This window comes from Dendropsophus ebraccatus, chromosome 4, assembly GCF_027789765.1.
Source record: "Dendropsophus ebraccatus isolate aDenEbr1 chromosome 4, aDenEbr1.pat, whole genome shotgun sequence".
Classification (NCBI taxonomy): domain Eukaryota; kingdom Metazoa; phylum Chordata; class Amphibia; order Anura; family Hylidae; genus Dendropsophus; species Dendropsophus ebraccatus.
The window spans coordinates 34,014,017-34,033,209 of NC_091457.1; the positions used below are offsets into that span (position 1 = coordinate 34,014,017).

Here is a 19,193-nt window from a genome sequence, read left to right on the forward strand (position 1 = left end):
ACCTCCACCATGCTTAACAGATGGCGTCAGGCATTCTTCCAGCATCTTTTCATTTGTTCTGCGTCTCACAAACCTTCTTCTTTGTGATCCAAACACCTCAAACTTGGATTCATCCGTCCACAACACTTTTTTCCAGTCTTCCTCTGTCCAATGTCTGTGCTCTTTTGCCCATCTTAATCTTTTTCTTTTATTGGCCAGTCTCAGATATGGCTTTTTCTTTGCCACTCTGCCCTGAAGCCCAAAATCCCGCAGCCGCCTCTTCACTGTAGATGTTGACACTGGTGTTTTGCGGGTACTATTTAATGAAGATGCCAGTTGGGGACCTGTGAGGCGTCTGTTTCTCAAACTAGAGACTCTAATGTACTTATCTTCTTGCTTAGTTGTGCAACGCGGCCTTCCACTTCTTTTTCTACTCTGGTTAGAGCCTGTTTGTGCTGTCCTCTGAAGGGAGTAGTACACACAGTTATAGGAAATCTTCAATTTCTTAGCAATTTCTCGCATGGAATAGCCTTCATTTCTAAGAACAAGAATAGACTGTCGAGTTTCAGATGAAAGTTCTCTTTTTATGGCCATTTTGAGCGTTTAATTGACCCTACAAATGTGATGCTCCAGAAACACAATCTGCTCAAAGGAAGGTCAGTTTTGTAGCTTCTGTAACAAGCTAGACTGTTTTCAGATGTGTGAATATGATTGCACAAGGGTTTTCTAATCATCAATTAGCCTTCTGAGCCAATGAGCAAACACATTGTACGATTAGAACACTGGAGTGATAGTTGCTGGAAATGGGCCTCTATACACCTATGTAGATTCTGCACCGAAAACCAGACATTTGCAGCTAGAATAGTCATTTACCACATTAGCAATTTATAGAGTGTATTTGTTTAAAGTTAGAACTAGTTTGAAGTTATCTTCATTGAAAAGTACAGTGTTTTTCCTTCAAAAATAAGGACATTTCAATTGACCCCAAACTTTTGAACAGTAGTGTATGTATCAGAGAGATTGGGTGTCATCATCCCCTACTGCGCTAAAACTATGATACTGGGCTGTACAGTCACAATTAAATCTCAATGCTCCTTATTACTGAGAACGTTGTTATTAGTGAGAGTAATCATTCTGAAAAGGTGGCTTGCCGCTAATGCACCTAAATTCAGCAACTGGAAAATTTGGTGGAATTAGTTAGGGGTTATGAAAAAATTTACTTTATAACTAAGAAGAATGGGGCTTGGAAGTATAAGAAAATATGGGGAAAAATGGAAGGGTCTTCCTTAAAGAGTATAGTGTTGGGTTATCTGGTCCGTGTTTTTTTCCCCCCTCTCCTGAGGCATCCATAGGGGGTGGTTGGGGGGAGGTAGGAGGTGGGGGAGGGGAGGGATGTGGTCTCTTTTTGTGGCAATAGTTGTTGTATATCTTGCTGTGCTGATTTAGTATAGAATACAACTGCATGTATTGTTGATTTTATGTGTCTTACTGTATTAAAATGAAGATAAAATTTTATATATATAAAAAAAATTACACACCATTGCAGTCAGTACTCTAGCATTTAGAATGACCCATTTCATAAACTCTCCTCCTGATGACACCCATGACTAGATGAAACTAGTTGAGGGGCTATGCGGCATATGTTTTCATATCCTTTCTCTATGAGTCTTTACATAGATATTGATACACTTAGTTAATTAGTAGGCTGCATCTACTTCTGAATAGACCATACATGACATAGTTCATTCTAGATGCTACAGAGTACTGACTGTGGTGGCATGTACCTACTATATGAGGACAGTACTGTGGTGTCCCACTGTGTATACTAAGGAGTTACTGTTTGTATGTGTACCAGATTTTGTTGTCAAGTGGGATTTCTCCTTTCTTCTGACTTATTCTCTCTTTTCTATTCCGTTTCCCTATTGCACTCTTTCCACCCAACCACAGCAGGGCACATGCGCTGGTTAGGAAGTTAGTCCCTTGGGTGAGTAGGAGCCTTAGCTGAGCTTTGGAGGAGATAGGATGCAGCTCAGACAGCTCTTTTTAGTGGTTCTACCTGGGACCTGGCCCCCTGCCAGGACTCCACTACAAGTCAGTTCTTAGTTAGTGCCCCGCATGGGTAGGATGCAGAACACTCAGCTATCACAACCCTCTTTCTAGAAGCACCACACATGCTGTGTGATGCACTGTTAAGCCCTTCAGGAAAGGAATAGCCTACAAATAACCTCAACCCACGCTGAGGACTAGGAGTCAAAACAGTGCCAGAAAGCCTCCGCAGAAAAGCCAAAGAGTTAGGAACTAATCAGGGTGGAGCAAAGTTACTAAGAAAGTCGATGAACTCCATCTCGCAGCGCGGGTGTACTTAGGGACTCTAACCATTCTGCTCATCCCAGGTAACAGGGTCTGGGGTCTGTGTCTCCTATTAGTACGGTTCTGCCAAAGCTAGTGGGCAGAAGGCGCTGTGAAGACTATAAGAAAGGTCAAAACGCAGGCATAGGTTGTTTCTTATTATTATTCTACAAGTATTCTTCTAAGCACTCCAACCTCCCGGCAGAGCACATTACTAATTGGGTTGAGACTCTCACCGCACCCTCCTCTCTACTACCTCAGTACAACCTTATAGACTCTACTACATGCTGCTCAGCACTTATCTCACGGAATTGGTGGTTCTTTGTATATGTGTTTATTGGAACTGTATCAAGTGTACCTGAAGATTTGTTGTATTACCTGCTACACCTTTGCAAAGAGTAAAGCAAGTCAACGTTACTGCCAAGTCTGTGATTACTGGCTACCACCTGCACAGCACTATTACACACCCTTGGGACATTTCCCCCTATCTGTGGGTGGCGAGTCCTACCACTACTTGGGAGGGTTACTACACCACTCTGACCACCTATGACTACACTACCCCAAGGGACCCTGCAGCAACCCGACAGGACACCGACCACAGGGGAGAAGGATACAACTGGCCTTACACTAAAAAGCAGACGTGCCATCACACCTGTGTGCCCACCAGGCACTGGCGCCACATGACAAAATCCTTAAAGTCCGCCTGTATATCGGCCATCCACCTCAAGCAGTGGTGTCACACTTCCACCTAGCAAGTGACCGGCTGTCCCACCGCTACAACATCATCTGTAGAGTTATGGCTAGGAGAAGTCCTCATGATGATCATGGTCATGGTGTTATACTAGTATTACTGCTCAGTATATGAGACTTGTCTTCTTGAATGTGTTTTCAGCCATAAAAGTCCGATGTGCTATCCACAGGATTGCTAACTGGTCACTGATCAGTGAGGTGCAATGCCCGGCACCCCAACAGATCAGATGTTCAGTGTCCAGGCTACACAGTAAACAGGGCTGCAAGCAGTTTGTCTCTGTACCTTGTGTAGTGGTGGCAGCCTTTAAATGCAGCATCGTTACACAGTACACAGAGAGACTGGCTGGCTGGGATCTGTAGTTCAACTATACCTTTCCTCACTGTGCTGTGTCTTGTGCAACAGGTGCCTTAAAAAAAAAAAAAAAACACCAGTTACACACATACTCTATACTACTACCCCCAATTCTGCTATCAGTAGTCAATCGTCCTGTTGCTGACATTTTCTTGGTTGGCTGGGATTTGTAGTTCAGCTATACATATCCTCACTGTGCGTAATGTTGTGATTATTTCCCCATATTTCTTTTAGGGGCCATTTATATATTTCAATAAATTACCATATCTCCCCTTAAACTTCTCTTCTCCAGACTAAACTAATTTAGATATTTTTTTATCTATTCTCATAACTAAGATGCTCCATTACCCTAATAGTTTAGTTGCCCATCTTTGTACCTTTTACAGCTCTAGGACATCTTTTCTATGAATCAGGTTCCGAAACTGAACAGCATACGTCAGATGAGGCCGCAACAAAGCTTTATAAGGAGTAATTTTATATCACTGTCCCGAGAGTCCATGGCTGTTATATACATGACAATATCCTGCTGGCCTTAGAAGCAGCTGACTGACATTGTGTGCTGTAGTCTATTATCTAAGAGTACATTGAGATGCTTCTCTACCAGCGACTCTCCCAGTGTAACTCCCCCTAAGACATATGATGCATGCAGGTTATTAGTACCCAGGTGAATAACTTTATATTTATCCACATTGAACCTCATTTGTCAAGTGGACGCCCAAACACTCAATGTGTCTAAGTCAGCCACATTGATTGTTTGGGCGTCCACTTGGCAAATGAGGTTCAATGTGAATAAATGTAAAGTTATGCACCTGGGTTCTAAGAACCCGCATGCATCATATGTCCTAGGGGGAGTTACACTGGGAGAGTCGCTGGTAGAGAAGGATCTGCATTTACTAGTAGATAATAGATTATGGAAAAGCACACAATGTTAATCAGCTGCTTCTAAGGAAATATAGGTAAAGCTCTACATGCCAAATGTCAGGAACTGGCGTGGAGGGACAAAGTCAGTGCAGTACTATCAGGAACTGGTATAATAAGACACAGACAGTGTAGTCCCTGAAACTTAGCCCACCCCCTAGCTGTCCCTACCTACTTGCCAATCTCTGCCCTAGGCGGCAGTGGGCAACTGGGCGGCGTTCCGTATGCTACAGTAGGTGGAAACACAAAACAAAACGAGATGATACAAACACAATAAATAAAAGGGTCAGCAGTTCAAGTCGGCAACGTACGAGAAGCTAAAGTATAAAATCAGAATCCAGAAGAGGGGTCGAGGTCACAAAAGCCAAAGGTCAGAGTCAGGTAAAGCTAGGTCAAGGCACTACAGTCATGGCCAAAAGTTTTGAGAATAATACAAATTAAATTTTTACAAAGTCTACCGCTTCAGTTTTTAAAATGGCAATTTGCATATACTCCAGAATGTTATAAAGAGTGACCAGCTTAACAGCAATTACTTGCAAAGTCAATATTTGCCTAGAAAATGAACTTTATCCCCCAAAACACATTTCAACATCATTGCAGCTCTGTCTTAAAAGGACCAGCTAACATCGTTCCAGTGATTGCTCCATTAACATAGGTGTGGGTGTTGATGAGGACAGGGCTGGAGATCAATCTGTCATGATTAAGTAAGAATGACACCACTGGACACTTTAAAAGAAGGCTGGTTCTTGGCATCATTGTTTCTATTCCGTTAACATTGTTTCTATTCTGTCTGTCCAAGAGCAGTTTGGCGATCAACAATGCCTTTTCCAGCATGATGGAACACCTTGCCATAAAGCAAAGGTGATAACTAAATGGTTCAGGGAACAAAACATAGAGATTTTGGGTCCATGGCCTGGAAACTCCCCAGATCTTAATCCCATTGAGAACTTGTGGTCAATCATCAAGAGACAGGTGGACAAAGAAAAACCAACAAATTCTGACAAAATGCAAGAATTGATTGTGCAAGAATGGACTGCTATCAGTCAGGATTTGGTCCAGAAGTTGATTGAGAGCATGCCAGGGAGAATTGCAGAGGTCCTGAAGAAGAAGGGTCAACACTGCAAATATTGATTTGCTGCATTAACTCATTCTGTCAATATAAGCTTTTGTTACTCATAATATGATTGCAATTATATTTCTGTATGTGATAAAAACATCTGACAAACACATATAAAAACCAAAGGGCAGCAGATCATGTGATAATATAATATTTGTGCCATTCTCAAAACTTTTGGCCATGACTGTAGAAACTAGGCGCTATCACAGGCAGAGAACTTGAGACAAAGTGAAACACTTATAGGACTAGAAATTCCAAACACCTAGTGCTGATCAGCAGGTGGAGTGCAACACTGGACACTGCTACAACCAAGAGCAGCAGAGCAGAGTATGCCAAAAACATAAGCACTCTGGTTGCTATGGACGTCGAGCCGAAAGCACTGCCCGAGTCCTAACACCATCATTATGTGATTACGACACAAAATTTCCAATGAGCACCACCAGTGCAAGCATAGACTTACAAGTGCAATACTCCATTTATCCTTCAAATTATTCCCTTCTGATGGAGGTAGTAGTGCCGATATCTGCATCTTACTGGAGACATCTATATGCCATCAGACGCTAACAAAGCACCATATAACTTCATACACTCTATGCTCTACGTGACATCATTCACTTATAATGCTCTGCGTCACATCAGTCGCTAACAAGGCACCATGTGACTTGCTTAGCAGAAACATCACCTGCAGTTATCAGAGAAGACTCCTTGGATGTAACTGCACTAGTATATGCTGGTATTAGTATTAGATATTAGTAATATTTGCTTATATAGTGGATGTTATTCAGTGACCATATAGTGCACAGGTGTCACACTGCAGCTGTCCAGCTGTTACCATCATGATGGGAATCGTAGTTTTGCAGCAGCTGGAGGGCAGTGAGTTTGATTCCCTTGGTATATTGATATTATTCGTTATGTTGTGGTGATGGTAGAGGTCATGGTTAGAGATGGAAAAGGGAGGATACCACCTGGGGACTGCCTGGAAAACTTGGATACAGCCATAGCTGTGTTAATCCTTTCCGGGCAGTATCCTCCCTCTGCACAGAGCCGACAGCCTGAGGGAGATGAGCGCAGATCAGTTTTCTTTGTACGAAGCAAAACAAATCTGCTTCACTCATCTTTTGTCATGGTTTTATGGTTTTGCTCATCTCTTGTCATGGTGTTGAAGAGTTATCTGTTACTTGTATACTGGTACTATTGGTATTCTCAGTCTCTGTATACCTAACGCTGGGGTGTGTAATATTCTGTGTATTACATGGATAAAAAAAGTAACACCCAAACCCATAGAATGTAGAATACAACTCCCAGCATGCCCTGTCAGCTATAGACCTTCAGGAACTGGTGAGAGTTGTAGCTCCCGATCCAACATGATTATATGGTATATGGGGATCTTCAGTGGTGTCTGTGCTGCAGTGACATTTTAACATAAAATTTCCCCCGTACAGTAAGTGGGCCTGTGTGCTTTGAAATGATTTTCAGTCCCAGTTCGGCCCTGCCAACATTGATTAAGGGCCCATTTGTTCTATCCCCTATTAGTGCTGCTCTGGGGTCACTTCCACACTCTAAGCTATATACTCTCATCCCCACACAGCATCCAGAGTACAACGCACCCAGGACGCTCCAAGTACAACAGCTGCAAACACTACAACTCCCAGCATTTACTGCAGTCTGCAACCCTCAGGATGTGCTGGGATTTGAAGTACAAATGAGCAGACAACTCAAGGGGTTAACCTCTCGAAACTTCAACTCTCAGCATTCTCTGAGAGCTTCATAAGTGAGAGTTGTACTGTAGTTATTGTTATTCCCGGAGCTGTGGTCACAGATACATCAGTCCAAGATGGGACCAGGTCAGCATGTGGCTTCTGACTGGTTCTTTATTTGGGTGCCCCCTATGATCAGTTCTATTGGTTGGCCAAAGGTACCCCAGTCCCCACACTGGGGCCTGCACAGACTGCAGTACAGTCCTTTAGTGGGCCCTGGCCAGGGCCGGATTAAGGTTGGTGGAGGCCCTGGGCAAAAATTTTGTTGGGGCCCCCCCCCCCATTTTTTTCCCCCAAATATATCCCATACAGCGATCTATACAGGTGGCTACTTACTGTAGCAGACTTAGCACCTACCCCTCCTCACTCCTGGCTGTGTGGCTCAGCATCCTCCTCTGTTTTGCATGTGATGGTCACTACAGGCTGCAGTCCAGAGGAAGATGCCAGGCCCTAGAGACAGGACGGGGGAGGGGTGTATTCCCACTCGGGGTGTATTCCCACTTTGTGTTTATGTTAATAATGCAATGCGAGAACATAGCACTTCAGTACTTTCTGTGCTCTCCTGCCCCCTGTGTCAGCCCCCACAGCAGCAGATGCAGATGTGAATCGCTGAAGGAACCTGGACTTGCAAGTCTAAGTCCCATCTGCAGTTCCCAACCATGTACACTACCTGAAGCAGTAAGGAGCAACCAGAAAGTACTTAAAGGCTGTGTAGAATATATAGCAAATATGGTACATGTGAACGTACCCTAAGGATTAAAATACATAGCTGTGTGCAGCCCATGATATGGCATATATAGCCTGTGTGCAGCATATGACATACATAGGATATACACCATATGCTGCACACAGGCTATATACCATACACTGCTCTCAGGCTATATATCATATGCTGCACACAGGCTATATATCATCCACTGCTCTCAGGCTATACTGTATATCATATGCTGCACACAGACTATATACAGTATATACCATATGCTGCACACAGACTATATACAGTATATACCATATGCTGCACACAGGCTATATGACATATGCTGCACACAGACTATATACAGTATATACCATATGCTGCACACAGACTATATACAGTATATACCATATGCTGCACACAGGCTATATATCATACACTGCTCTCAGGTTATATATCATATGCTGCACACAGACTATATATCATCCACTGCTGTCAGGCTATATATCATATGCTGCACACAGGCTATATACAGTATATACCATATGCTGCACACAGGCTATATACAGTATATACCACATGCTGCACACAGGCTATATACAGTATATACCATATGCTGCACACAGGCTATATACAGTATATACCATATGCTGCACACAGGCTATATACAGTATATACCATATGCTGCACACAGGCTATATACAGTATATACCATATGCTGCACACAGGCTATATACAGTATATACCATATGCTGCACACAGGCTATATACAGTATATACCATATGCTGCACACAGGCTATATACAGTATATACCATATGCTGCACACAGGCTATATACAGTATATACCATATGCTGCACACAGGCTATATACAGTATATACCATATGCTGCACACAGGCTATATACAGTATATACCATATGCTGCACACAGGCTATATACAGTATATACCATATGCTGCACACAGACTATATACAGTATATACCATATGCTGCACACAGGCTATATACAGTATATACTATATGCTGCACACAGACTATATACAGTATATACCATATGCTGCACACAGGCTATATACCACATGCTGCACACAGACTGTATACAGTATATACCATATGCTGCACACAGACTATATACAGTATATACCATATGCTGCACACAGGCTATATACAGTATATACCTTATGCTGCACCCAGAGTATATACAGTATATACCATATGCTGCACACAGGCTATATACAGTATATACCATATGCTGCACACAGGCTATATACAGTATATACCATATGCTGCACACAGGCTATATACAGTATATACCATATGCTGCACACAGGCTATATACAGTATATACCATATGCTGCACACAGGCTATATATCATATGCTGCACACAGACTATATACAGTATATACCACATGCTGCACACAGACTGTATACAGTATATACCATATGCTGCACACAGACTACAGAATTATTTTCTCATGCAGTTTTGCCACAATTTCAGCTGATACAGTAAAACTCTGCTATTAAAAAGCAGCGTGTGTATTATGGCAAAGAGCAATATTTCCCTTTTCACTTCAGGGCCCCCTACCAAATAGTTTTCTACAAAAAAACAAAAAAAAAACATGTAATTTAGTGACTCACAGGTGACGTCTTCTTTAATCTCAGGTGTCACTTTCCTTTTCCTCCAGGATGATTTCTTGCAGCTACAATTCTTCTCTTTACAACCTGCAAGACAAACATCTCAGGCTCCGCACATTTCCTTCAATTTCCTTCCCTTTTTTCTTAATGAGTGTGTGGGTTGTCCCCTGTATGTAGCATCCCCTGCTGTGCTCCCATATAGTAATAATGTCCCCTGTGCCCACATATAGTAATAATATCTCCTGTTGTGCCTCCGTATAGTAATAAAGTCCTCATGTTGTGCCCACCTATAGTAATATTGCCCCCTGCTGTGCCATCATATAGTAATAATGTCCAGCCCTGCTGTGCCCCCTGCTGTAATGTGCCCCCATAGTATATACCCCCTGCTCTAATGTGCCTCCATAGTATATGGCCCATGCTCTGATATGTGTCCCCATACATAGTATATACCCCTGTTCTGATATGTGTCTCCATCAGAATGTGCTCTGATGTGCCCCCATAGTATATGCCCCCTTACATAGTATATGCCCCCTGCTCTGATATGTGTCCCCATACATAGTATATACCCCCTGCTCTAATGTGCCCCCATAGTATATACCACCTTCTCGAATGTGCCCCCATAGTATATGCCCCCTGCTCTGATATGTGACCCCATACATAGTACAGTATATACCCCCTGCTCTGATATGTGTCCCCATACATAGTATATACCCCATGCTGTAATGTCCTCCATAGTATAATACCCCTGCTGTAATGTCCTCTATAGTATATACCCCTGCTGTAATGTCCCCCATGGTATATATACCCCTGCTGTAATGTCCCCCATGGTATATATACCCCTGTTGTAATGTCCTCTATAGTATATACCCCTGCTGTAATGTCCTCCATAGTAAATATACCCCATTCACTCATACTCACCTGATCTGGGCGGGGGATGGGTCTTCGCTCTTCTCTCCTGGTTCCTTCAGCATGGCAGCCGCTGTGACAGATCGTCCAGCTAAAGAAATCAGGTTTCCTACCACTTGAGGTCCCGTCGGCGCGCTGTCCTCTCCTCAGGGGGAAGTCTGAGGAGCCTGCCGGGCGGGAGATGTGTCAACACACAGTTAACCCTACACCCAGGCCTGTATTTAGAGTTCATGCTGCCCTAGGCACTTTGCATGCTGAGGCGCCCTCCCCCCCCCCCCCCCCCCCTTCCCCTCGGCACTGACAGGTTACCTGCATGGTGTATACTGGGTGCTGGGTGCTGGAGGCCGGCACTCCAGCACCCAGTACTACTGAGCGGCACCCCCCGGCTGGCAGTAGTACTAGGTACTGGGGTGCCGCTTTGCTTGATGCCCGCTCTTCTCATCAAACAGACGTGATGGAGGAAGGAAGGAGGCCGGGGACTTAATTTGGGGACCACTTCTGTCCAGTGTCGGACTGGGGCACCTGGGGCCCACCAGTGTAGAACCAGTGAAATGTGACATGCTGACCCGCTCCTTTCCTGGATTCATCTGTATCTGTGACAAATCCCTTGTGGCAGATCAGAATACATAGATCTGTGGGGGCTCAGTGCAGGGAAGTGACCCCAGAACATCACTAATAGGGGACAGAACAAAAACATCTCCCCCTATCCCCTATTAGTGATGTTCTGGGGTCACTTCCCTACACTGAGCCCCCACAGATCTATGTATTCTTATATGCCACAAAGCATCCAGTGTATAATGCACCCAGGACCCAACTACAACAGCTGCAGGCACTACAACGCCCAGCATTTACTGACAGTCTGCAGCCCTCAGCATACGCTGGGAGTTGTAGTGCCTGCAGCTCTTGTAGTTGGGTCCTAGTTTAAAAATTTGCGCTAGTGTACTGTAGTGACCCCGGGGCTGTGTCAGTACACTACCGCAAACGATACACTGACCCATTAAGACCCCAATGGTGCACAGGCTCTGCACACTATAGAAGTGATTATAGTGCAGTTACTAATGACTCACGGGTGACGTCTTCTCCTATTGCCGTCGCTCACACTTCGCTTTCTTCTCCATCTGGAGCAGCCATCATGAAGACTTCTCCGACCACAACTCATCTGCAGGCGGGCAGCTGGGGGTGACTGGGGAAGGAAGGCAGCTGGGGGTGACTGGGGAAGGGAGGCAGCTGGGGGTGACTGGGGAAGGGAGGCAGCTGGGGGTGACTGGGGAAGGGAGGCAGCTGGGGGTGACTGGGGAAGGGAGGCAGCTGGGGGTGACTGGGGAAGGGAGGCAGGGATAGCAGCTGGGGCAACAGGGGGAGGGGAAGAAGCTGGGGGGCAGGGAGAGCAGCTGGGGCGACCGGGGAGGGGGAGAACCTGGGGAACAGGAGGAGCAGCTGGGGTGACAGGGGGAGAAGATGGGAGGGCAGCTGGGGTGGCAGGGGGAGGCGGAGAAGCTGGGGTGACAGGGGGAGAAGATGGGGGGGCGGCTGGGGTTGCAGGGGGAGAAGATGGGAGGGCGGCTGGGGTTGCAGGGGGAGAAGATGGGGGGCGGCTCGGGTTGCAGGGGGAGAAGATGGGGGGCGGCTCGGGTTGCAGGGGGAGAAGATGGGAGGGCAGCTGGGGTGGCAGGGGGAGGGGGAGAAGCTGGGGTGACAGGGGGAGAAGATGGGAGGGCAGCTGGGGTGGCAGGGGGAGAAGATGGGGGGCGGCTGGGGTTGCAGGGGGAGAAGATGGGGGGGGGGGCTGGGGTTGCAGGGGGAGAAGATGGGGGGGGGGGGCTGGGGTTGCAGGGGGAGAAGATGGGGGGCGGCTGGGGTTGCAGGGGGAGTAGATGGGGGGCGGCTGGGGTTGCAGGGGGAGAAGATGGGAGGGCAGCTGGGGTGGCAGGGGGAGGGGGAGAAGCTGGGGTGACAGGGGGAGAAAATGGGAGGGCAGCTGGGGTGGCAGGGGGAGAAGCTGGGGGGCAGGGAGAGCAGCTGGGGCGACTGGGGGAGGGGGAGAACCTGGGGAACAGGGGGGGCAACAGGGGGAGAAGATGGGCGGGCAGCTGGGGTGGCAGGGGGAGAAGATGGGAGGGCGGCTGGGGTTGCAGTGGGAGAAGATGGGGGGGCGGCTGGGGTTGCAGGGGGAGAAGATGGGAGGGCGGCTGGGGTTGCAGGGGGAGAAGATGGGGGGGCGGCTGGGGTTGCAGGGGGAGAAGATGGGAGGGCGGCTGGGGTTGCAGGGGGAGAAGATGGGGGGCGGCTGGGGTTGCAGGGGGAGAAGATGGGGGGCGGCTGGGGTTGCAGGGGGAGAAGATGGGGGGCGGCTGGGGTTGCAGGGGGAGAAGATGGGAGGGCGGCTGGGGTTGCAGGGGGAGAAGATCGGGGGGCTGGGGGAGAAGATCGGGGTAAATTGGGGTGGCAGGGGGTGATGATGGGTGGGGGCAGCTGAGGTGACAGGCAGGGAGGGAAGAGTGAGCGGTGGGGGGGCTCAGGGATCAGCTGGGTGGCAGGGGGACCAGCCGGGGGTCCGGGGGATTAGCCGGCTGGCAGGGGGACCAGCCGGGGGTCCGGGGGATTAGCTGGCTGGCAGGGAGACCAGCCGGAGGATCAGCAGGGCGGCAGGTACAGGCTGAAAGTCTCCCCCATGCAGCGCCGGCGTGAGCTTCCGGTACAGACAGGCCGGAAGCTCACAGTGCAGCCCCGCGATGCCCGAACTTCTTCCCTGCTCAGCAGCGTGCGTGTGACGTCATCACGCCGCTGCCAAACAGGAGAGAGGTTCGGGCATCGCGGGGCTGCACTGTGAGCTTCCGGCCTGTCTGTACCGGAAGCTCACGCCGGCGCTGCATGGGGGAGACTTTTTCAGCCTGCCTCTGTACCTGCCTGATCCCCCGGCCGACCCATCACTCCCCTGAGCCCTCCCCCCCAAAACCGCCCGGGCGCGGATGTTAGCGCCGGGGCGGCGGAGGGGTCTAACAGAAAAAAATAAATTGCTCCAGAACTCCCCTTCCGGGTTCCGGCTGGTGGGGGCCCCCAAGTGGTGGAGGCCCAGGGGCACGTGCCCCTTGTGCCCCCTCTTTAATCCGGCCATGGCCCTGGCATCTGTGCTGTAGGGCTCTCTTGAGAAACCAGATACCCAGGCGTACATATGTGTGTGCCTTTAAGGCAGAAAGGTGGAGGAACGAATGGGTTATGGGGGCTCAAAAACATTTTTTACACAGGGGCCCTTTGCAGTCTGTGTCCGCCCCTGGCTCTAAGTGACATCAGACCCTAACAAAGCACCATGTGACTTAATACACTCATACAGTTGTGCACAAAAGTTTACATACCCCGGCAGCATTTTTGCTTTCTCGGCCTTTTTTTTTTTTTTTTTTAGAGACTATGAAAGATAACACAAAAATTTTTTTTTCCACTCATGGTTAGTGGTTGGGTGAAGCCATTTTTTGTCAAACAAATGCGTTTTCTCTTTTTAAATCATAATAGCAACCACAAACATCCAAATGATCCTGATCAAACGTTTACATACAGTTCCTAGTGCAGTGTATTGTCCCCTTTAACATCAACAACAGCTTCAAGTCTTTTGTGGTAGTTTGGATAAGGCTCTTTATTTTCTCAGATGGTAAAGCTGCCCATTCTTCTTGGCAAAATGCATTCAGTTACTGTAAATGCCTGGGCTGTCTTGCATGAATTGTGCACTTGAGATCTGCCCGGAGTGGCTCAATGATATTGAGGTCAGGAGACTCGGATGTGCCATCAAACGCTAACATGTTTAGAAATCTACCAAAACATCTTTTCTGCCTTGTTTTTTGACAGTGACATGTTTTCCAGACTATAAATAGTTAATTCCAGGATACTGTTTTCCAAGTATATGTGTGACCTTTTAAAGGTTTGCTCAGACAGGAAGGCGATTACCACACTATATACTGCCACTGTTATAATTTTATTTGTAACCTTTTATTGCAGATTAGTAATTTTATAATATAATAAAATGTTGCTTTTAAATTTGTAACAAAGCTTCCTTGTAACAAGGAGCCCGACATATCATATTTGCCATCTGAGCAGCTGGAAAGCAGCCCAACAGGCAATGCTCCAACTATTGCCTTAGAAACATCTATTTAATTTTATACAAGGAGATACATGTGCCAATATAGCAGTTATCTTCCAGAATATCGAGCAGACAATATTTGCGGTCTGTGACACCGATTTATCAAGGGGTGTAAAATAGAAACCAGTCTAAACAGAAGCTGGAAGCTGACTCTGATTGGTTGCTGTGGGCAATTACTAGTGGGCAACTATTTTCTGTTTTATACCCATTGATAAATCTAGGCCATAGACCATAATTAAAGGGCTATTCCTGTTCTTGGGGAGAACATAACAAACAGCCTATTCTTTTTCCTTCATCGAACCTGGGTGGGTGATTTATTTATAATATACTGAAGACCTAACACACAGCTGTATATTGCCAGCCCAACTTTTTTATTTCAAATAAATGACAAACCACAAAGCCATTTACTTTACCACATTAATCAATAACATGGGGATAAGAGTAAATTGTACATATCAAATTCCTGAACACAATAACTTCCAAAATCTAAATCAACAGTAGATGTGAAATAAAGCAAGATTGCAATATACATTATTTTTTGTTGTTGTTATCATGCTGTAAAATATAGCTGAACTTACCAGAAATCCAGGTCCAGTCTTCTGAAGGCAGATTTTCTGGTGCTGGTTGAAAAAAAAAAAAAAAAAAGACTAAATACAGGAATCTGGCCAGTACAGAGACTCACGGCCTTGTCCATGTTGGCTCTAACAATGGGTAAGGCTAGGTTCACACTGCGTTTTCAGCATCCGTTTAACGCATCCGTTTTTTGCAAAAAACGCATGAAAAACGGATTGCAAAAAACGGATTCATTTGTGTGCATCCGTTTTTCCATTGACTTCCATTATAAAAAAAAACGGATCCGTTTTTTTTGGCGGACCAAAACTGACCAAAAAACGTTGCTGACCCTATTTTTCTGGACGTAAAAAAAAACGGATCCGTTAAACGGATGCTGAAAACGCAGTGTGAACCTAGCCTAAGTACTGTAGAAAAAAACTGTACATACGAAAAAAATCTGTTTAAAAACTTGCTCCAATATAGAAACAATAACCCCTTAATGACACAGGGCGTATACTTACGCCCTGTGGTCGCCTCGAGGACTTCAGAGGGGGCCGCGTGGCGACCCCGGTTTTAACCGCCGTGGTCCCGGGTGCTGCGGCTATTAGCGGGCACGGTCCGATCACAGTGCCCGCTAATCAGCATTTTAAATGCAGCTGTCAAAGGTTGACAGCTGCATTTAAAATTCTTTCTGTTTGAATTACCTCCGGAGGAGCGATCCACACATCCGGTAACTGCCAGGGCCTGCGCCATAATGGTGCTGATCTCGGCTCAGTACTTGATTGCTTTCGGCTGCAGCCGAAAGCAATTCAGAGCCTATCTCATTGATCTATGCTATATAACTATACAGCATAGATCTCAATGAGAGATCAGTGTGCATATACTAGAAGTCCCCCAGGGGGGCTTCTAGTATAAGTGTAAAAAAAAAGAAAAGTAAAAAAAAAAACCCTCCCCTGATAAAAGTTTGAATGACCTCCCTTTCCCCATGTTATAAATAAAAATAAATGAACAGGTTTTGTATCGCCGTGGCCGTAAGCGCCCAAAAATTCCAAAGAGCAAAATTGCGCATTTTTTGGTCGCATCAAATCCAGAAAAAATGTAATAAAAAGCGATCAAGTCAGTTGTACCCCAGGGCTTAAAAACAAATACCCCTCAAATAAAAAAAAAAAATTTTTTTTTTTTTACAATTTCACCACACTTAGAATTTTTTTTGGTTTTGCATTGTACTAAATGAAAAAATTAAGCCTGTCATTGCAAAGTACAATTAGTGGCCCAAAAAATAAGGGCTCATGTAGGGCTGGGCGATATTGGCCTAAATCAATATCGCGGTTTATCGTATATGTAGCTGCGGTAACAATAATTAGATGATAACTATGGCACGCCCCTTTTGTAAGCCACGCCCCTTTTACAAGCCAAACCCACTTGGCCGTGCCAAATTGGGGATATTTTGTTTCAATAAAGTTTAAAAAAGTACAGTCACTCAATGAGCAGCAGCCCAAGCTATGTACACACTACAGGGCGTGTATACACACAGGTATACAGCATACAGCTATGTACACACTACAGGACGTCTATATACAGGTATACAGCATACAGCCATATACACACTACAGGACGTCTATATACAGGTATACAGCATACAGCTATGTTCACACTACAGGATGTCTATATACAGGAATACAGCTATGTACACACTACAAGACGTCTATATACAGGTATACAGCATACAGCCATATACACACTACAGGACGTCTATATACAGGTATACAGCATACAGCTATGTACACACTACAGGATGTCTATATACAGTGTGGCATGGTGGGGCTGTAAGAGGCAGTTCTATGTCTCTGGAGTGGGAATTGGAGTTCAGGTGAAGCTCCTGGTCCAGATACTCCACTCCAGCCTCAGAGCTAATGAGGCTCTGAAACCCACCTAGTGGAGCTCTATTAGAGACTCCAGAGCTTCCCAGGTGATGGCTCCCAGGGTGGGAGAACACAGGCAGTGCTAGGCCTGTGGGAGCTGCAGACAAGAAGTCTGGGTGAGACCAGTGTACCTGGTCAAGTGGAGCAGTAGGCTCAGAAAGTCAGCTAGGGAAGCTGCAATGTGTAGTCAGTGGCTAGACAGCCCAGGTTATATTTTATTGGCAGTGTTGCCTATGTCTTGTGTTATTTGGACGGATAAATAAAGCTGACTGAGGTCAGTATAAAGCATACAGTGCTGACTGGACTGCAATTTGTGATGTGCCAACCGTCTCAGACCCAGGAGATGGCGATCCCAGCGAGTGAGTAACCCCCAGATTGTCACAACAGGTATACAGCATACAGCTATGTACACACTACAGGACGTGTATACACACAGGTATACAGCATACAACTATGTACACACTACAGGACGTCTATATACAGGTATACAGCATACAGCTATGTACACACTACAAGACGTCTATATACAGGCATACAGCTATGTACACACTACAGGACAACTATATACAGGTATACAGCATACAGCTATGTACTATAGGAACCCAGAATATATATGATGGGTATAAAGTATGGGTGTTTTGGCAGCACGCTGTATATGACTATAGATGGTGTGCCCTTCTTTGGGGTACCTCTGTTACACTTTTTACTTACTGGATTCATACAAGTTTAGTTGTTATTATTATCACTTAGTATCTTATACATGATTGCATATTGTGAACTTTTTAGGATTGTTTTAGACGATCTGTACATACATGACCAGACATACAGTTGAGACTGATCTGACCGAGACACAAACAGACAACCGACATTGGTCCTGTCTTATTGTACATTTGTATATAGTATATTGGAGACTTAGGGTACTATTACACGGAACGATAATCGGCCGAATCGTTCCATGTAATAAATACAACGATCAGCCGATGACGGCGCGACTAACCATATACATTACCCATCCACGTTCCAGGGCTGCTGCTGCAGTCTTCTTCTCCCTGGGTCTCGCGCGCTGTAACGTCAGAGTGGCCTGTCAGCTGACCTGTGACCTGTGATTGGCTGAGTGGCCTGTCAGCTGACAGGCCACTCTGATGTAAGAGCGCGCGGGACCCGGGGAGAAGAAGACCGCAGCAGCAGCAGCCCTGGAACGTGGATGGGTTATGTATATAGTTATGCAAGAGCTGCAAGGACATTGGTAACGATGTCCTTGCAGCCCTTGTTTAACGATTATCGGGCCGTGTAATAGGCTCAGTAAACGAGCGGCAATCTAGCAGATCGCTGCTCGTTTACGGGTATTATCGGGCCCCCATCGGCCCGTGTAATACCACCCTTATCTTTTTGCCAACTGCTAGTGATTGGTAACCAAGGCTGCGTTTACACACACAGATTTATCTGACAGATCTTTAAAGCCAAAGCCAGGAATTGACTATTAACAAAGAACAGGTCATAAAGGAAAGACTGAGATTTCTCCTCTTTTCAAATCCATTCCTGGCTTTGGCTTCAAAAATCTGCCAGATAATCTTTCTTTGTAAACGCACCATTACAGTGGCATTATCTATAAAATAATTACTCTTATTATGCACAGCCCTAACTTGTGTTCTCATTTATTAGTTTATATTGTGAGGGCCATATTATCCCTATGGTGTTATATATACACCGTTGTATTTTGGGTATAAAGTATATACAGGTTACAGTACAGGGACATACAGTATATAGGATGGGTATATAGTATTTTATATATAGGTGACAGTGCAAAGGCACTGTTATGGGGACACTATGAGTGGCACATTATAGGGGGGGCTGTAGATGGCACTGCACTGACATGCGGTGAAGATATCTATCTCTCGCTCCATATCCAAAAAGTAGCAGCACTCCAATTGGATGAAAACGTGTAGATTTATTCACAAACCATGTGAAAAACAGCGACGTTTCTAACTACAACCGTGGTCTTTTCTCAAGCCAAATATCAACATTGCTGTTTTTCACATGGATTGTGAATAATTTTTGCTGATTATCTTTCTATCTATCTCCAATTTCTCCATCTATCACGTTTATATCTTTTCTTACTATCATTCTATCT

At 45.7% G+C, this 19,193-nt stretch overlaps 1 protein-coding gene across 1 annotated transcript in view; it reads right to left on the reverse strand.

Annotated features, from left to right (window-relative positions):
• Positions 1-19,193, reverse strand: part of LRRC56 (leucine rich repeat containing 56) — a 133,983-nt gene that overhangs the window by 95,748 nt on the left and 19,042 nt on the right. The window contains exon 2 of the mRNA XM_069965484.1: positions 15,167-15,208. The gene's annotated coding sequence lies outside the window, so the exon portion shown is untranslated. The remainder of the gene's footprint in view (positions 1-15,166; positions 15,209-19,193) is intronic.